Here is a 19,398-nt window from a genome sequence, read left to right on the forward strand (position 1 = left end):
GGCAAAAAGACATTGGGCATGAAAGACATGTAAAATGTAGGGAATCCACAGGACCCAGCAAATGATAAGTATATATAGAGAGAGCAGGCATTGTCTTCCTATTTCTGGTATAGCTACTTCTGGGTAAAAGTGCAAATCTCTATTATCACAGACACTAAAGAAGTAGTATGTCCAGGGTGTGGCTAGCCTCCAAGGGAGGTTAGGGGTTGGCATTCAACAAGGGCTTTTTCAAACAATAGAAGCTATCATTTTAAACAGAAAATTAAACTATGGAAATGGTATTAAGTAGGTTACACTACCAGTGAGGTCTACAGAACTAAGAAGCTTCAAAAACTGGCAGAAGCCTTGGAATGTCAGGCAGTGAGAATTCTTACGCATGTAAGCATGTTAGTCATCACCTGTCTACAGAGTCATCCACAGTCACCCACTGCTTGTTGGACAAACATCAATGCTGTTCTCAGAGGCATCGTCCTGCTCTTTCCTGGGGGAACCCTGCCCCCCCAGGAAAACATGGAGGGTGTTCTGCTCTGATAAGATGGCAGATGAAAGATGGCTGAAAGTAAGATAATAAGTGAGGTGGCAAATGTGCTCTATGCAAAGGAAATGAGGGGAGAATCATTCCCGGGAGGGTTCACCTAAAAAGCTGCATATGTCACTTGGGAGCCTCAAATAGAGATTTAGGGTTTTCGTTCTTTAGCACCTGGGTACAAAACTGTAACAATAGCTCTGATCATTCAGTGATTAAATCTAGATTAAGAAAAGAAAAAATTGCTGAACAGTAACGATCAGTAATATTCAAACATAAGAAAGACGTGGTAGCATGTAAAGCAGAGTGAGAAGAAACAGTCGACAGAGCAAGAGAACTGAGAATGAGTCATGTTCACAAAATTTTTCAAACATCAATTTCAGAGGAGAGACTAGTCGACCGGTTTAAAGGTACTGCAGGGGAATAACAATGCAACTGGTCCCTGAAGTTAATATGAAAAGGTATTTGATGCCTATTAATTCAGTGGGAGCTTGGAATAAAAGCCAATAGAGTTTAACAAGTAGTGGAAAATGATGAGTTGAGGGCACTAAGCATAGAAAAAATGTGTTCATATATTTTTACTGCCAGAGAAAGGAGAGACAAGTGATAAAGTAGAAAGAAGGAGCTTTTCTCCTGTTCTTAGTCCTTTGAATATTCACCTGAGAGTACATTAATGTGGTGATATGCACAGAGAAAGGAGGTTGTAGGTCTGGGGATTGAAGTCATGGGTGAGGGGCTTTTCCAGAGATGGCTTAGAATGGATATTTGGGGGGAGAAAAAGAATTTAAATACCTTATGCCACATTTCCTTTTTTGGTTTGTCCCACCACAAAAATTTTCAAAGGAAAAAAAAAGAAGAAGAAGAGAAGAAACAATATAATATACATGCAAAAGAAATGAGAAAAAGCGAAGAAGACAAAATCACAGCAGAGGAGCACAAAGAGGAAGCGAGACACACTCTGCGCTGCTGTCGACTCTTTGTACTGCACAAGACAAGCGCTTTCTTCACACAGGTTAAATATTTTGTAGGGATGCCTCTAGATAAGGTATCATTGATGCCTTCTCAGGCAGAAGTGTCTATATAAAGCATGGGTAATTAGGGCCTCAGGTTAGGTATGAGCATCTAATGGCCCAATTAGTCCTTCAGAGAAGCTGGCTTTATTGTTCCATTCTTTCCTCTGCAGTGTTTCCAATTTTAATCTAGGATCCCTATTTGGAAAACTTGCTTTGTACTTTCACTGACTCCACTTGGAAATTAAAGAACTTTCGAATCAGTGTGTGTGTGTATGTGTGTGTGTCTGTGTGTGTGTCTGTGTACAGTTTTCCTTCCTTCCTCCTCCTCCTCCTTCTTCTTCCTCTTCCTCTTCCCTTTCTTCTTCTTCTTCCTTCTCTCTCTTTCTCCCCTCACTTAACACACAGGCTATCTCCAATAAGGTTAGCATAGATGACATCTGACAAAGACTTTCTCCTTTACGAAGATGTAGGCTCCTCTGAACCCTCTTTGATCAGGCTATTCAGGGCTGGGACAGCCCGGTCTTGGCAAGAGTCCTGCTTAATCGGTTTAGAGAGAATCACCCACCTTTGACAGCTGGTAATAATCAACATCTAGTCAAATCCCTCATCCTCCACCAGCCGCCCAAGTTACATGTGACCCAATGGTCGGTCTTCAGCAGGAATTTTGTTGATCAGTCTAACGGGAACTCCCCACTCTTGGTAAATTATCTTAGTAACTTTCCACCAACCTACCACCCCACCCCCATACAAAACTGTTTCTTGACTGTAAATCCCCATGTTTCTCTGTCATATTCTGATTTGAGACCAGTTTTATACTGAAATCTCTTCCCCCCCATTGAAATAGCTCCTAAATAGAATCTGTTTTTTACCTTTTTAAGTATTATCCAGCTCTGATTTTTATTTTTAACACCTGATTCTAACCTAATCCAAAGTGAGGCTCATTCAGAGGTACAAATGTTCTTATATACCAGTAGAATAACTTTAAGCATAGCTTAACATTTTCCAACTTTCCATGAATAAAATTATTTTATTATTCAATAACTTTTTTCTGATACATATAATTTGTTTCCAAAATATTTTTTCTCTCTGTACTTTTCGCTGTTTATATTAATTAAGCACATTATCCAGTGAATGTGTTTGTGCTAATTATTTTCAGTTAAAAGAATTTTCTAATATTCTCTCAGCATGAAGCTTCAGTTAGTAAAACTTTGCTCGACTTGCTGTTCTCATAATACATTTTTTTGCTTCTGCCTTGACCCTTTTGAAATAACATAGTCATGTTTGCTGCTTTCAAATCCTCCAGAATCTCTCCCAAGTCTAGTGAACTTTAAAAAATGTCAGTTAAAGGTTCACTGGATTTCTTGTTCGCTTCCTTTAAAATTCATGGAGAGCCTCCATCAAGATCGCCGCGCTGTCGACTCGAAGCGTAACGCCTTTAGCAGTTTTGCTTTTCACCTGTATCTATCTGGCTCTTTTCCTTCCAATCTCATGAAATGTATTCTTGGTTAAAAAAGATCTTCTTTCTCATTTTTTTCCTGAACACAAATTTAAACATTTTCACATAATATGAATAATGTGATAATAATATAATTCTGTTACAAGGGAAAATAATTTTTAATGTATTGAAATTAAATTAAGAGCAGATACATGTAGTTTAAAACTAATGTTTGTGCATTTTCTAAAATGCATTTTAAATAATTTGTTAGAAGTTTGCTTATGTGGAAAGATTCAGGGAAATTAAAAAAACTATTTTATTATCCCTTAGAAATCATATGTAAACACTACTGCGTACCTTATGATAATGGAGCTTAATGAAGCAATAGGTAGACATAGGTATATATGAATATTCTTCCAAAAAAAGAGAATATTTAAAATGAGATTTCTATGATCTAATCACTATATATCTATTCATGTTATGCATGGCCCAAAATTCCATAGATGCATATAGAAAAACATGTTAATATTGTATTTTAATAAACATAGGTATATTTACACAAAAGAAAACCAAGTAATTCTCTGAATAAATCTTTAATGTACACTACCATTAATTTAATTTTACATTTTCAATAAGTAATTTTATAGTCTAACTTCAGGTCTCTATTCAGAAAGTAACCATGTAGGTCTTGATAAATTGCTCAGAAATTAGCACATTAAGTATTAGGCAATCCAAACAAACTACACAGATTATCAGAAATATTCTTTCATAATGTTTTATAGTTGTATATTCATTGAATAATACATCATAGTATATCATGAAATATCCCAAACTTTTAAAACTCTTTCATCAGACAACATTAGCCTCTTAAACAGATTTGGTGTTTATTTAAATATTCAGTGGTAAATCAAATAAACATTTACTCTACAGTTTTCTATAACAATTCAGATTAAAAATCCTCTAGCCTCTTTTGGAAATGGTTATACCCTGTGTATATTTGTGTGTTCAATATAATTATCAAAAAAGAGCGCTTTTGTATTATGGACTCATCTGCCTGAAAATAATTTGTCATCAGAAAATGTCTTTTGGGTCCTGACACATCAGCACAATATAGTTTATAAAAGATAATGTGACTCACGTTGCAAGAAAAGATGTTGCATTAAAATGACAGTTTCTTCATACTGTATACACTGGAAAAAAACTAATGTGTATGAAACCATGTTTATGTGGCGGGATAAAGGGCTGAGCCATTTTTTAATGTATGGAATCTCTCTGTTTAATGATTTTTTTATATTAAAAGAATTCTAATATTTTTTTCTTCCAATGATTTTTCTAACATTCCAATATTTTTTTCTTCACTTCCTGGAAACATTTTAAAATTAAAATTGAACTTGTTGTTCTTTTGGAGGAAGTTCAGCTAAAATTAGTTGTGGTTAATGATTTAACTTCCGAGTTTAATTGGCGGGAAAACCCTCACTACATGGTGATTAGAGGAAAAGACTGTGGTAAAGAAGGTGGTTTGCCCTGGTATTAGTCAATGAGGGGAAGAAAAAGAAGGTTTCAGGAGGTTTGGAGTTGTTGCAGGAGCTGAACCTGGTTCAGAGTTCAGAGAGTAAGGCCAGCGCGGGGGAGGGAGACCAGCTAGGCGTGTGGTCAAAGGTCTCCTCCGGGGCTGTGTCAGCTCATGGAAATGGAGTTTGAGCCGCCACCTACACGTATACTCCTACCTAGGATGACAGTCAGGGCCTCTGCCCTGGCACTGGGAGCAGGATCAGCTTTTCCTTTCCTGGGCATCCACTTCCCAAGCATTATGTAGCGCCTAGAGCGGGATCAAAGCCTTCCGTGACTCAGAATTTTCCAAATCACATTCTGCCTCTACTCCTGCGTGGAGCAGTCAGCAGGAGTGCCCACTGTCTCCCTGATCAGGGCTCCAAGGGGGGGCTGCGCAGGGCCCTCTGAAGGGGTTCGCAGTCACGCGCCCACACTGTGCCACTCTCCCTTATTATTTCCAGCAAGATTACCTCTCAGTGAGATCTAACACAATCCCGAAGGTTTCTTTGGTGTCATTGGGCAGCTCAGTTCTGAAGGTTCTGTACTCTTTCCTCCCTGTAATTTCAACAAATTGTCGCATTGGTTAGTTTTTATCAACATCCAGAGCCTGCTTAGAATTGTTACCAGAGGTAGTTAACCAGTTATTAAGAAGAAAAGGGGTGCAAGAGAAGTAGACACTGTGTTTAATAAACGGGGAGCGTAGCCTGCTTGCTTAGCCAGCAAGCTATGGCATTTACACACTCATCCATACGCTCCAGAGCACTCAGCAGAGGCGCTGTAATCCCAGGAGCACAGGAAATCTCCTGAGGAGCACAGCCTCTCCTGCGGTACTGGACTGTTGGGAGTTACACAGGGAGGCGCTTGATGCTGCAGACCTGTGAGTCTAACTAGGGATGCACCAGAAGCCCAGGAAAGCTTGGGAAGCTGACTGGTTATTCAAGAAAAGCACAGCATCTTTTCCAAGCTAATATAATTCTAGGAAAACAAAGAAGCTTGCGCTCTCTCTCTCTCTCTCTCTCTCACTTGGTCACCTTCACTGATTCCGCTCGTTTGTGTTTTCTCTCTCACCCAGAAACTGCAGTTCATAACCATACTACAGCAAATATTATTTTATCAAAATACAAATCTGATAATGCCATTCAGTTTATTTCCGATAAATTCACTTCAGTATATCATCATTTCTCTTTGAACTGAAGAACAAAAACATTAAACTGGCCCACAAAAGACTTACAAGTTAGGCCCTCATCTGCTTCTCCTTCCTGCTTCCATGCTGTTCCTTGCCCCGACACACGCATCTCGGTCACTCAGACCTTCCTTCACTTCCTCTCCAGGCCACAATTGTTCACTATGGCTTTGCCCAGGTGGTCTTACTCATTGTTTTAGCTCAAAATGTTTCATGTTTTCTTTTTTTCTCATTGAAAAAACATCGGTGGAATAAATTAGTATGATGGAAACCTTAAAACATAAGCTTCGTAGAGAGTGTTATTAGAGTTCGAAAGTCAAACCAAAACATAAATCATGTACAAAAAAGGATAATTGGATATTGGAGTATATTCAGGGAGAGTACAGGACACAATTAAACAAGGGATCGGGATATTGGAAGGTGAGAGGTAATTTAAGAAGTCAGAAACCTTGCAGACACAGCATTTTGTACTTTTTATATAGAGTCAAGCATATATATATATTTAGGAACCCCGTTAATCATAGACTTTCTTATATTGTTATTCTGTTTCTGAATTTACTTCTTCAAACACATATTTCATCCTTTCAGTATGGTTATTCAGCTATTCAATTACCATTCATGATCATTCATGGTTTGATAAGAACTAGACAGGCTGTCACTTCAACTTTCTCGGAACATTCTCTTACCTGTTGACCAAATTCGTGTTTCCTCAATGTCAAGGATGAGATTTACTTTTCAATGTATGTAATCATTCATATTGGTACCTTACACCAACGCCAGAAGCTCATATGCAGTATGATGAAATCTGTATAGAGTGAAATATAGCATATCTAGTGAAACTGTAGCTTATTTCAAAAAGTATACACAGAGTTGTTATAAATACTAGCAGAATTTGTGGTGGAAATTCTTCACGCTTTTCATATGGCTTGCTGCCTATCAGAAAAATTACTTTGTTATCTTATTTACAAAAAAAACATGCCTAGGAACAGGAGTATTTGCAAATAGAACATACAGTTTCTAATTTTTTTATGTTAAGATGAAGTGGAAAATGAAGGTGCATTTGTTTACTTGTTCTGATCTTATAATACATATTTGCTTATTCAGATGATTGGGAGGCTTTGCGCTATGTTAACCACTGTTAAAAATCCCATGCAAGTGAGACTGAATGTGATAAAACTTACAACAAGTGAATTGATCTGGCGAATACTATTGAAGAAAGGGAAATGCTTTAGCTTTAAGCAGGCACCCTTGACTCATTTCAACCAAAAATATAGATCCCTTATTTTTTAATAGAAACACAAAATAAGTGTTTTTGTTATTTTTTCTGAACTTAAATGCTGGCAGCAATTTAAATTTATGATGGCTCTATGTATGAATGCCAAAGATTTTTTTTAATTTGTATTTTTATTTAATTCTTGTTCAAGTACAGTTTTCTGTCTTATATTCCCAGCCCTGCCCCCCCAGTGCTCCCCATCTCCCTCCCATTTCAAAGTTTTATCATATATAATAATTTTGTGTAATATAATACACGCACAGATTATATAAAATGCTGTTGGAATGTATGTGAAACCCACACGATAACTTTAAAATGCCTGTAGCTCCACTCACTTAAGGACTAGAACGTTATCAAAATATTTGCAGCCTCCAGTGGGCCACTCTTCATGGGTAGATTGCCTTCCTTTCCCAGGTAGATTGCCTTCTTCCCCCCAGGTCAAAATTCACTTGAGTTGCGAGATTATTCCCTCGATTTATACTCAAGCTGAAATAAAATTGTTAAAGGGGAAATATTTATAAGCTATGTGAAGAGCATGAATAATAACAGTAAGATGAAGATAAAATAATCACAGCACAGCTTAAGAGAAATAATCTAGGTATTGGAATGCTGAAGCCCACACAGAGCCCCTCCCGGATCCTACTTTTTATTGATACCAACAATAAGTGTGGGTTAGCGGAGTCTCTTTTAAGGCTCATTGTCAGTTTTTATTGGAATTCATTATGAGTTTCTCTTTGGATATTTAGAGTTTCATGTGACCTTTGCCTAATACCTATGTTTGGAAAAGGACTAATCTCCTGAGTTAAAAAAAATATGAAGTTGTTAAATGTTAAGAGTTGTCATACTCATTGGTAATTACAATAAAGATGTTTTTTTTAGAAGATGTGAACCCAGGCAGTATTTTTCTATCACTTAGAGAATAATTCTATTCCTAAATCAAACAGCTTTGACATGTAATCACCAAATAGCACATATTATGAAATAGTTTACTTATATTTAAATAGATTTTATTCTATATATTTTGGTCCAAAATAGTACTACCAGTATTATAGGAACAGTAATAATTATTTATACCTCTAACAATATTGTTTTAGGCCACTCAGATAGGAGAGGTAAAATATATAAATATAAATATTCAATAGTACATTTATTAACATGTACTACAATTAAATTTTTTGCAAAATATACCTTTGTAAAACTAAATGAAATACATTCATATGAAATCTACTTGTCAGCAGATTTTAGTGGCACTCTTTGTCAGGTACATTGACATAGGCAAGTATGTGTCAAATGCCAGGCAACAGAGTTTATAATAGAGTAACAAAATAAGAGAGACTTTTATTATAGGAAACATATATAGTCCAAATGGAATTCATGTTTACCTTCACTAAACTATACATTATGAACTGTTTCCATTGGTGGAAATTTACTTCCCTTGTTTCCAGAGGTCTTGTGCTATTTAAAGACAATAGTTTGCAGGCACAGTATAAAAAAATAAGTAGCAGAGTATGTAAGTACTACCTTTTCAAATCATTTTCAGGGACTACGCCTATATACTCGCCAAACAAAATGTTTTAAAAATTGATAGAACTGGGAAAATTGCTTCATTCACTGATTGAATTGCCATAAAACCATCCAATTTCACTGATTTTTCTCTTCTGCTGAACGGACTACCCATTGGGATTTCCTATTTGCCCTGGGCTAGACCCGATGAACAGAGGCTTTCAGAGGGATTACAGCTGACAGGACGTTGGAGAGGGGCTCTTCAGGGCTCCAGCTAGAACTCGCGCCTGGCTTTCACACCTGGCACAAGAGCCTGGAGAAGTGTTTAGGTGCCATCCAGCAGCAACTGCAGCAGCAGCAGCAATGGCATCGCCCCAGTGGGTAGTATTGCATCAGCCAACCATTCCTGGACAAACAGGAACAGAGAAGGGCTTCAGAATTGCAAGTGCAATGGTGGTTATTGAGTTTCACTTTGGGAGCCACACATTGGAATGCCCTTGGCTTTGGAATGTTCCATTCTGTCACTTGCAACTGCTTACTCATTGGTGGTGTTCTCTGAAACTTCATTTCTAAAATAAACAGTAGGGAATACTATTTGTGTAGCAAGTGTATTACATGTATACCCATTTGCATGCCCACTTTCAGAAAGGGGTTACTTAGTGAAATCTGAAAACTGTGTATTTTTAATACCATACTTATGGTGTTTATTTCTTTTCTTCCTTTTTGGGGCATGTGGAGTTATTAATGCAATGTCAATAAATATTCATGTATTTGCTTTAAACTTAAGTTGCACAGAGGTAGCTAGGCTAGCCTTAGCTTCCTAAAACATGGTTTAAGTATTATATTCAGACAAAAATTACCCATATCCTTGATTCCATACTATTTTTTCATATTTGTATTATTCACCTACAATATGATTTTGGTATTTATATGATTCACCTACAGTTCACCTTCTGTAAGTGCAGTTGTTTTAGGATTTATTTGTAAAGCCTTCTCTGAACAATTCAAAGTTGAGATAAAGACTATTAACAATTTATAGGAGAATATGAAACTCTTGGATATTATGTATTAACAACACTTCTGGTCTTAAATGAAATCTTAATTTTCTAGTTACTCAACAGAGTCAGGAAGTAGGCTGAAACCTTCCTCATCATGTTGTAATGCTCTGTGAAGAATTTTTATATGCAGTGTGTTGTATCAGCATATCCTTTCAATATCAGTTTGGATAGAATGCAAGAAACGGTTCATGAATTTAGAGTGAGTCATAATATAATACCACATTGGTATCTCATAAAATCCCCTCTTATGTCAGAAAGGAAGGCAGTTCTTTTTATTTTATATTTTGAAGTTATACCAAAATTTGTTGCATAATTCATATTCTTTGCTTAAAAGTTTTAGAACTTCATTGTACACAATTTAGCAACGTATCACATAATACTCATTAATTGTTTCCTGATTGCTTTAGTAAATGTAAAATTTTTAACTAGGCCTAGGAAATAATTTTTGTATGTATGTAACTATCAATAACTACAGAACCTCTAGTAGACTTAAATATTTGTGTTGAATTAAAATGAAGTGAAGAATAAATCATGACTTAAAATGACAATCCATATTACTTATTAAATGAAAGTGAAGGACATACAGTTACAAATATTTGTTTTTGTGTGCTTTCTAAAAACCCTATTGTAATTATATAATAATCGAAGCAGTCCATCAAAACAAATGCTATTGGGAAAGAATGGAAAAAGTCAAGAAGTATAATGTCCTCAAATTATTGAATTAAACACATAAAATAGAAAAACATATTGCAAATGAATGTACTTCAGAATTTTACATTTTGCATATTTTGTAATATTCCTACATGCATCTAGGAAGATCCATTTTTATTTCTTAGTGAAATATAAGAACATCCATTCCAAAGGGGAGTAATGAGGTCTGTAAGTAGCATGTTAGTTTCTACTGACCTAAATTGTGCCAGAATTCGCTACCAAATTCATTAAAAACTTTTTATTTTAAACAATTTTTTAATTTCAGATTTACCAATAACAATATTAGGACTAAGTTGGGTTATATGGAACAGAAATAGCCTCAAAATAACTTAAATAAAAAGTGGAACTTACAGTAATAAATGCAAAAGGGTTACAGAACCTGCAGAACATGCTCCAAAAGCAGCAGGAAGGGACTTTTACCTGAGAGTGCTTCAAGTAGCTTCCGGATGATGCAGTGCGAGAAGCAATTTCCCCCTGCACATTTTGATTAGAAGTTCAGAAAGAAACTTTACATTTGTTAGTTGGAAATAGATGGCATTCCAAAGAGATGTTTTGGCTCTTGATAATCTACCAGACCCAAAAGTACTTTCATTTTACTTACTACTATTATATTTTGGGGGATTACAGTATATTCAGTTCTATAAGAAAGCATCAGGAATTGGCAATTTCAGAACTTGAATCAGAATCTAGTCATGCGTCTCGAGATCCTCTGTATGTCCTCCTTGGAGAAGTGTCTGTTCAAGTCCTTTGCCCATTTTTTAATTGGGGTGCTTGTCTTCTTAGAGTAGAGTCATGTAAGTTCTTTGTATATTTTGGAGATTAAACCTTTGTCTGATATGGCAAATATATTTTTCCATATAGTTGGTTCTCTTTTTATCTTAATACTGTTTTATTTAGCCATGCAGAAGCTTTTTATTTTGATGAATAAACTGTTTGTTTATTCTTTCCTTTATGTCCCTTGCTCTAGGGGACATATCAGTAAAAATATTGCTGTGTGAAATATCTGAGATTTTCCTGCCAATGTTCTCCTCTAGGACTTTAATGGTGTCATGGCTTATATTTAAGTCTTTTATCCACCATGAATTTATTTTGCTGTATGGTATAAGTTGGTGCTCAAGTTTCATTTTTTTGCACGTAGCTGTCCAGTTATCCCAACACCATTTGTTGAAGAGGCTATTTTTACTCCATTTTATGTTACTGCCCCCTTTGTCAAATATTAATTGCCTATAGAGACTTGGATTTATTTCTAGGCTCTCTGTTCTGTTCCATTGGTCTATGTGCCTTTTTTAATGCCAGTATCAGGCTGTTTTGATTACAGTGGCCTCGTAATACAGTTTGGTATCGGGTATTGTGATCCCTCCTACTTTGTTCTTCTTTCTCAAAATTGCAGCTGCTATTTAGGGTCATTTATGGTTCTATATAAATTTTGAAGTGTTTCTTCTATGTCTGTGAAATATGCCATTGGTACTTTAATAAGTATTGCATTAAATCTGTAAATTGTTTTGGGGAGTATGGACATTTTCATGATGTTAATTCTTCCAATCCATGAACATGGTATATGTTTCTCTTTGTTTGTATCTTCCTTGATTTCTTTCTTCAGTGTTGTGTAGTTTTCTGTATACAGGTTGTTTACCTCCTTGGTTAGGTTTATTCCCAGATATTTTATTTTTGTTTTTGCTATATTGAATGAGATTTTTTTCTTGATTTCTGCTTCTGCTGTTTCATTGTTAGTATACAAATATGCCTTTGATTTCTGGATGTTGACTTTGTATCCTAGCTATCAGAGAGATGCAAATTAAAACCACAATGATGTATCACTTTACACTGGTCAGAATGGCCATCATAAACAAAGCAACAAACAACAAATATTGGAGAGGTTATGGGGAAAAGGGCACCCTAGTTCACTGTTGGTGGGATTGCAGACTGGTACAACCATTATGGAAAACAGTATGGAGTTCTCTAAGAAAACTAAAAATGAATATGCCTTTTGACCCAGCAATTCCACTCTTAGGAATATATCCTAACTACCCTGAAACACTGATCCAAAAGAACTTATGCACCCCAATGTTCATAGCAGCACAATTTACAATAGCCAAGAGTTGGAAGCAACCTAGGTGCCCATAAGTAAATGAATGGATCCAAAAACTATGGTACATTTACACAATGGAATTCTATGCAGCAGAAAGAAGGAGCTCCTAGCCTTTACAATAGCATGGATGGAACTGGAAAGCATTATGCCGAGTGAAATAAGCCAGGCGGTGAAAGACAAATACCATATGATCTCACCTTTAACAGGAACCTAAATAACAAAAAAAATAAACAAGCAAAGTATAACCAAAGACACTAAAATACAGAACAGGGTGACAGGGACCATAGGGGAGAGGGGAGAGAATTTTAGGGGAAAAGGGGAAGTATTCACAGGAACATGTATAAAGGACACATGGACAACAACTAAGGGGGGGTGGAAATGGGAGGGAGGTGGGGAGCACTGGGAGGGTGGGCTGGGATGGGAGTAAAGGACAGAAAACTGTACTTGAACAATAATTAAATTTTTAAAAAGTTAAATAAAGAATCTAGTAATGCATTTTTGCTCGTGTTAAAAGATAATGAGATTTGTATTTGTATGACATTTGCAGATGATATATTAGTAACAAGAAACCTATTTGGGGGAAAAAGTGTGGTATAAACAAACAACAAGTTGAGATATTATCTTGCGTAATGTGGTAGCTTACAATAATTTATTTTTCTTAATGACTGATCTTGAGGGAACTAAATTGTCTATTTATGGTGTACTAAAATATGTACGAAGTATAAAAGGCCAAAATAATAATCACCAGCCTAAGCTACAGCATAAATAACAATGTAACTACCAACTACAATATAAAGGCTGTTCCATCATGTTTAGTGTAATAAATTATTAGGAATATTATCTGTATAGGAGTTCAGAATGATGAATGGCAAAATAGGTTTCAGAGGGAAACACTGTTGCTATGTAGATAAGGATGTAAAGGTAGATGTTTCATAAGAAGTGATTTCAACAAGAGATATGTGAAAGAATTTATTAGACTAAAAACCAGTAAGTAGACAGTCTGCATAACCTGACAACTGATCTTGATGATTTTGAAGACTGAGAAGATAGATCAAATGAAAAAATATTTTTGTATACAATGCTATTTAACTCTAAATGTGTTTATTTAAATGCATTTTCTATTATGCCCCCAAATTTCATATGAAGAGCATAGTAGTCAGATTAACGAATGATTTGCCCATTGTCCCATGAGTGAAAGTTGTAGACTTGATGGCTGAATCCAGATACAAGTCATCACTCGTTGCATAAATCAACAGGAGTCCATATAAAATGCAAATGCCCATGTTTTCATCAGAAAGAGACCTGGTTGACATTCCTTATAATATCATGGAGATTGAACAGAAAGCCTAGTAGTAAATTAGTAACTGATATTCACAGACTACACCTTCACCAAAGTCTAGAACCATGGAGGAGGTCTTTATACAGAGTCAGTAAAGAAAGGACCTGTATTCAATAAAGGGGTATTTGGCAGAGACATTTTAAAGTGTCAGCATTATTGGCTGTCTACAAAGTGTGTTACTTAGAGTCAAGGTTAATGTTGAGTATGAATAAGAGGATGGTGGCTGATGGAGGGGGTGTGAGGGGCAGGGGAGAGAAATAAGGGGGGGAAATTGGGGCAACTGTAATGGAACAACAATAAAATAAATAATAATTAATAAACATAAAAATGTTAAGTATGATTTCAGAGATAATTTTTTCTATTTTCCATGTAAGAAAATGAGTCAGAATTATTTGAATTTAAGAGATGAAAGAATTGTGATTAAAACCCATGCTTGTTTGACTACAAAATCCATAGCTTTTATTATTATTTTACATTATTAGTCACTACTAATCTTATTATATTAACACCAATCATTGATGACTTGAAAATTTAGATTTTTTCATTCTGCTAGAATTGTGGTTACTCCTCAATTTCCTCTGGTGTTCCCATGTGGGCATTAACATATGAATGTAAATTGTAATATAAAGTTCTAACAGTGGTTTGATTGTGAGACCAGCAGGAAAGGAACACAAATACACCACCACCCACATCCAGACAAAATGGAGAGAATTTTCAGTCCTAGTTTCATTGGCTTCTGTTTCCATGTGGCTCACCCTACTCTGTACTAAATACATTACATACAAATTGTCATTCCTCCCTCTAAATTCTCCTCTTGGATTGAAGTGTGCTATAGAATACTGAACAGCTGTCATATTTTCTTTAGTAAAAACAACCATTCCTCAGTCACTTCTCTGATGACTGGAAAAGGTATCACATGGAAATTGTCAGTTGTCACACTATTCCTGCAGAGTCAAGTAGCTAGCTATTCACGTAAGTTCAACAGAGTCACCTCTACTCATTCCTGAGTATAAACTAGCGCATTGTGATGAATATATTATGGTGTTTCACGTTTGTTTCAGGTAGCCCTTCAATTTATAATGTTGCATCTGCGTTTTAACAATCTCAAACAGCACAAAGCTATCAATCATGTCGTACTCTGATGAAATGCTATTTGTAAGTTGAATAATGCACAAGTTAACAAAAAATTCTTCCTGTTACTCTGGAAGTCAACAAGTACTCATTTGGCTAAGTCTTATATGTCCATTGTTCTTTAAGGATTAACATATGTTCTCAGTCACTTCAAGTATATGTAATTCTAGAATTACTGCTGAATAAATATGTGCATGAGTATGAGAATACAAAACAATACAAATTCAGCTAGAGTGAACCCTCAATTGTGTCGTTCCACTTATATCAACAATTTGCATATTAAAATGTCTTTTAATTCATTAACTGACTTTATTTTATGAATATATATTCGGCACCTCCAAATAATTGACGTCTTTGTTTAAATATTTTATTTATTTTAGATAGAGGGGAAAGAATGGAGAAAGAGAGGTAGGGAAACACCAATGTGTGTCGTTGCCTCCCGTGTACCACTGAGTGCCTAGCCTGAAATGCAGACATGTGCCCTGACTGGCAATGGAACCAGTGATCCTTTGGTTTGCAGTCTGGCACTCAATCCACTGAGCCACACCAACCAGGGCAAAATAATTGACTTCTTAATAAAGTTATGAAAGTATACCTGGAGACATGTTTTGAAAGAGTTCTTGTCATTAACTTGTATGACCTTAAAATGTATCTACTACTAGCTTAGTAGAGGGAATAGATGAATAAAAAAGTAATCAATAGTTTAGCAAATGAATTTAAAAAAAGGTGCTGATTTAAACTGATTATTCTTCATTGAAGCCTATGTCTATGTAGCTCTCATTAATGCATTAATAAATGTTATAGCTGGTGACTTAAAATACGTCTGGCCCTAAAATGATTAAAAGGCAACTTGTATATTTATATACTAAATTTACTGTGCAAAAGGAATATGATAATTTCTTGTAATCTTTCACTATTACTCAGAAATGGTTTCAAGAAGCATTTTTTTTGCAAAAAAAATTATTTAATTATTGTTCAAGTACAGTTTCCTGTCTTTTACTCCTATCCCAGCCCACCCTGCAGTGTTCTCCACCTCCCTCCCATTCTCCCCGCCCCCGCCTTAGTTTTTGCCCATGTGTCCTTTATACATGTTCCTGTGAATACTTCCCCCTTTTCCCCTTAAATTCTCTGCCCTCTTCCCTGTGGTCCCTCTCACCCTGTTCTGTATTTCAGTGTCTTTAGTTATATTTTGCTTGCTTTTTAATTTTGTTGTTTAGGTTCCTGTTAAAGGTGAGCTCATATGGTATTTGTCTTTCACCACCTGGTTTATTTCACTCAGCATAATGCTTTCCAGTTCCATCCATGCTGTTGTAAAGGCTAGGAGCTCCTTCTTTCTTTCTGCTGCATAGAATTCCATAGTGTAAATGTACCATAGTTTAAAATCCTAGAGGAGAACATTGGCAGGAAAATCTCAGATATTTCACACAGCAACATTTTTACTGATATGTCCCCTAGAGCAAGGGACATAAAGGAAAGAATAAACAAATGGATCTCATCAAAATAAAAAGCTTCTGCATGGCTAAAGAAAACAGTATTAAGATAAAAAGAGAACCAACTGTATGAGAAAACATATTTGCCAATGATACCTCAGTCAAGAAGCATTTTATTACAACACGTTATTTACTTTTTTAAGTGGCTACTAGCATTCAGGTTTTAATTACACAATATTAAATGACAATATCAATTTAGCATCAAGTATTTTCAATATACATGTCATTAAATTTACTTTTCCCCAAGAAATAGACTTTTTAAAAAATCATATATGTTTAAGGAATAAATGTAAGGAACAACTATTACCATGAGAATCTTATTTTCTTCAAGCACATTATCAAATTAAAAAAATCATAATAAAAATTAAAAAGTTAAAATTGAGTATCAATTTTGTATCAAAAACTGAACATTTAAACAAAAATAAGTAACATTTTGGAAAGTTTTATTGATAAATGCATATGGATTCTAATGGGGTGATATCTGGATGGAGAAAATGTTCCCAGTGAGGGACAAAAATTGAAAACTGTTTATTCCAATCACACAGACACAGCCACCTCTACATTTTACCAAGTGCATGACCTTAGCCAACCTGTCTCACATTTCTAACCTTCAATTTCTTCTTCATGTCTAATTGGGCATAATGTTCACCTTACAGAATATAGATTTATTTAATAGCATGTGGAAAGTTTCTAGCAAAAAGCCTGGGACATTGTAAGCTCTCATTAATTGCTAATAACTATGGAAATAAACTAAAATAGTTTTTTGACTAATTGGTGTCATAGGTCCTTTATCATCAAAACTACATTTAAGCTAATTTTCCACAGTATACCAACAGATTCATGTTGACCACTATAGATAAAATGTTCACAAGGTAATTTATCTACAAGAGAATAATCAAGACTATTTTTGAAAACTACATTGTTTTGACTTTTTGTAGATAAAAAGCTATAGATGACTCATGGTATATATACAGTAAAGGAAATATACAGTTTAATTCAGCCACAAATGCTGAATTAAAATCATCAGGTACCTTTAGTTTTAAAATGGAACAACCTCTCTGATAAATTTGGTATTACATACGGTATAACTGTTGGGTTTATTGAATTGCAGTTTAATGTACTTTCACACATAGGCCTGCCTGGAATATAAATATGTGAGTTTTCTCCTTGAGGTAGGTATCTTATTAATGGGCTGTTGGGCACCCAGAAAAGACTTACCAACATGTAAGAAAATTTATATACGTATCCACCTCATGAGTATCTAACTCATACACTTAATATAATTAATTCTTAGTAGAAATAAAAAAAATTAAAACTACTTAAATGTTGTGGGAATTATTTAAAAGATATTTCTGAATTATATGTGTAAAATAACTATCCAATTCTTATCACTCTCTAATCAGTATGTATTTTTAAAAGATAATATATGCAGTTAAAATTTCCAGATATTGTATTTACTTGCAAAGGTAGACGGTAAAAACCAACAATTTTGTGCTAATCTATTCTAGATTCAGCTGCCTAATTAGTCAAAGAAAAGTTAAAAGTTAGATGAGAGGCTTGGGAAAACTGAAAATTCAACGTCTGGGAAATTTATATACAGGGCAGGTAGGAATAAGTTGCAATCACATAATATGTTATCATTACCAATTCACATAAATCAGAATTTTAGGTTAAGAAATTATAGTTATCATTAAGCCAACAGTCTTCTTATACAAATGTCATAATGTAACATCCTGAAAGGTTAAATTACATGCTCATGGGCTTTATATTATTGGGTGAGATGCTTTATTTATTTTTCCTGACTTCTTTTATAATGTTATTTTTCATGATAGTTTAATACCTTCATATGTTAATAAATTTCTTAGAAATTGCTTTTAATCAGTTTCTTGGGGACACCTGTTACACACTCAAATGACAAATTTTTTTTGATATTTCCTACTTTCATGCAATACACAGGGACTTTTTAAGATAGAATCTAAAATAAAAGATTGTATTAAGAAATGTTTGAAACTATGGGCCCTAATATTCACACTTAACAGCAAAGCCTAGGGGCTTGCTATTACGCAGAGCCAGTTTAGAAGATACATACTAATAGATGAATTTTTAAAACTGGAAAAAGTGAAGTTGTATTTTACCTTCTCAGTATAAGGAAGGTTGGCATATCCTTACACCTTTTATAGTAAAATATGTTCATGTGACATTTTTAGGCAAAAATATATGAGTCAGTGTCAAGTGTGCCAATTCTAGGCAAAAACTACATTCACTAGTGAGACCCCAGATGTCATAATCTGTCTTCCTGTAATTCACAGCAAAACTGAAATGTATCAGCACCCTCAGCACAACTTTCAATGGATGTGAATAAGAAATGAACCTTAACTAGTTAGAGATATTGAGATTGCAGGATTGCTTGAATCTGTAATGTAAAAGTAGCCTGTCTTAAATGAATATTACCTATTTGTATTTTTAAAAAGTAAATTAACAAATAGCCAAGCCAAAATTAAGCTTAGTAAACCTATATCAAAATAAGCACTTTAAATAAAGCTATTTCTTATTTTTAATTCAATTCCTAAACCACTTACCACTGTCAAACACTGAGTTAATTTCTAGTGTTGGAAAGATGTAAAAGGATGTAATAACCACTGTCAAAGTAAATATCCAACAGGAAACATATAATAAACATAACTGGATTAAAATTAATGTGGACACTTATTATGGTAACATACCGCTTCCTATGATAACAATACATGTATATCATATAAATGTACATTTATTAATATAGAAAAGTAAGGCACTGAAAACATGGTTACTTTCAGTTTCTGATGTAAATAATTTCAAAGTCATTACTTGGTGTCCTAAAAAACAAGTAACAAGCTGGACAGATGTGAAACCAATGATTCTTCTTCAATCTGCCAAAGAATTGACATTAGAGGGAAACTTTCAGCCCCAAAATTGGAAACGAGACAGATAGGAACATGCAGAAAATCACAACTGACCACCAGAGTGCAGGACCTGCAGGAGGGAACGTTTGTAGGAATCAGTGTGGAGTTCCTTTGAGCCAGTACGTGATGTTCCGCTTTAAGCAAAAAATTACACAGT

The sequence above is a fragment of the Sturnira hondurensis genome, unplaced genomic scaffold (genome assembly GCF_014824575.4).
Source record: "Sturnira hondurensis isolate 20B ecotype Veracruz unplaced genomic scaffold, ASM1482457v3 Scaffold0010128, whole genome shotgun sequence".
Lineage (NCBI taxonomy): Eukaryota > Metazoa > Chordata > Mammalia > Chiroptera > Phyllostomidae > Sturnira > Sturnira hondurensis.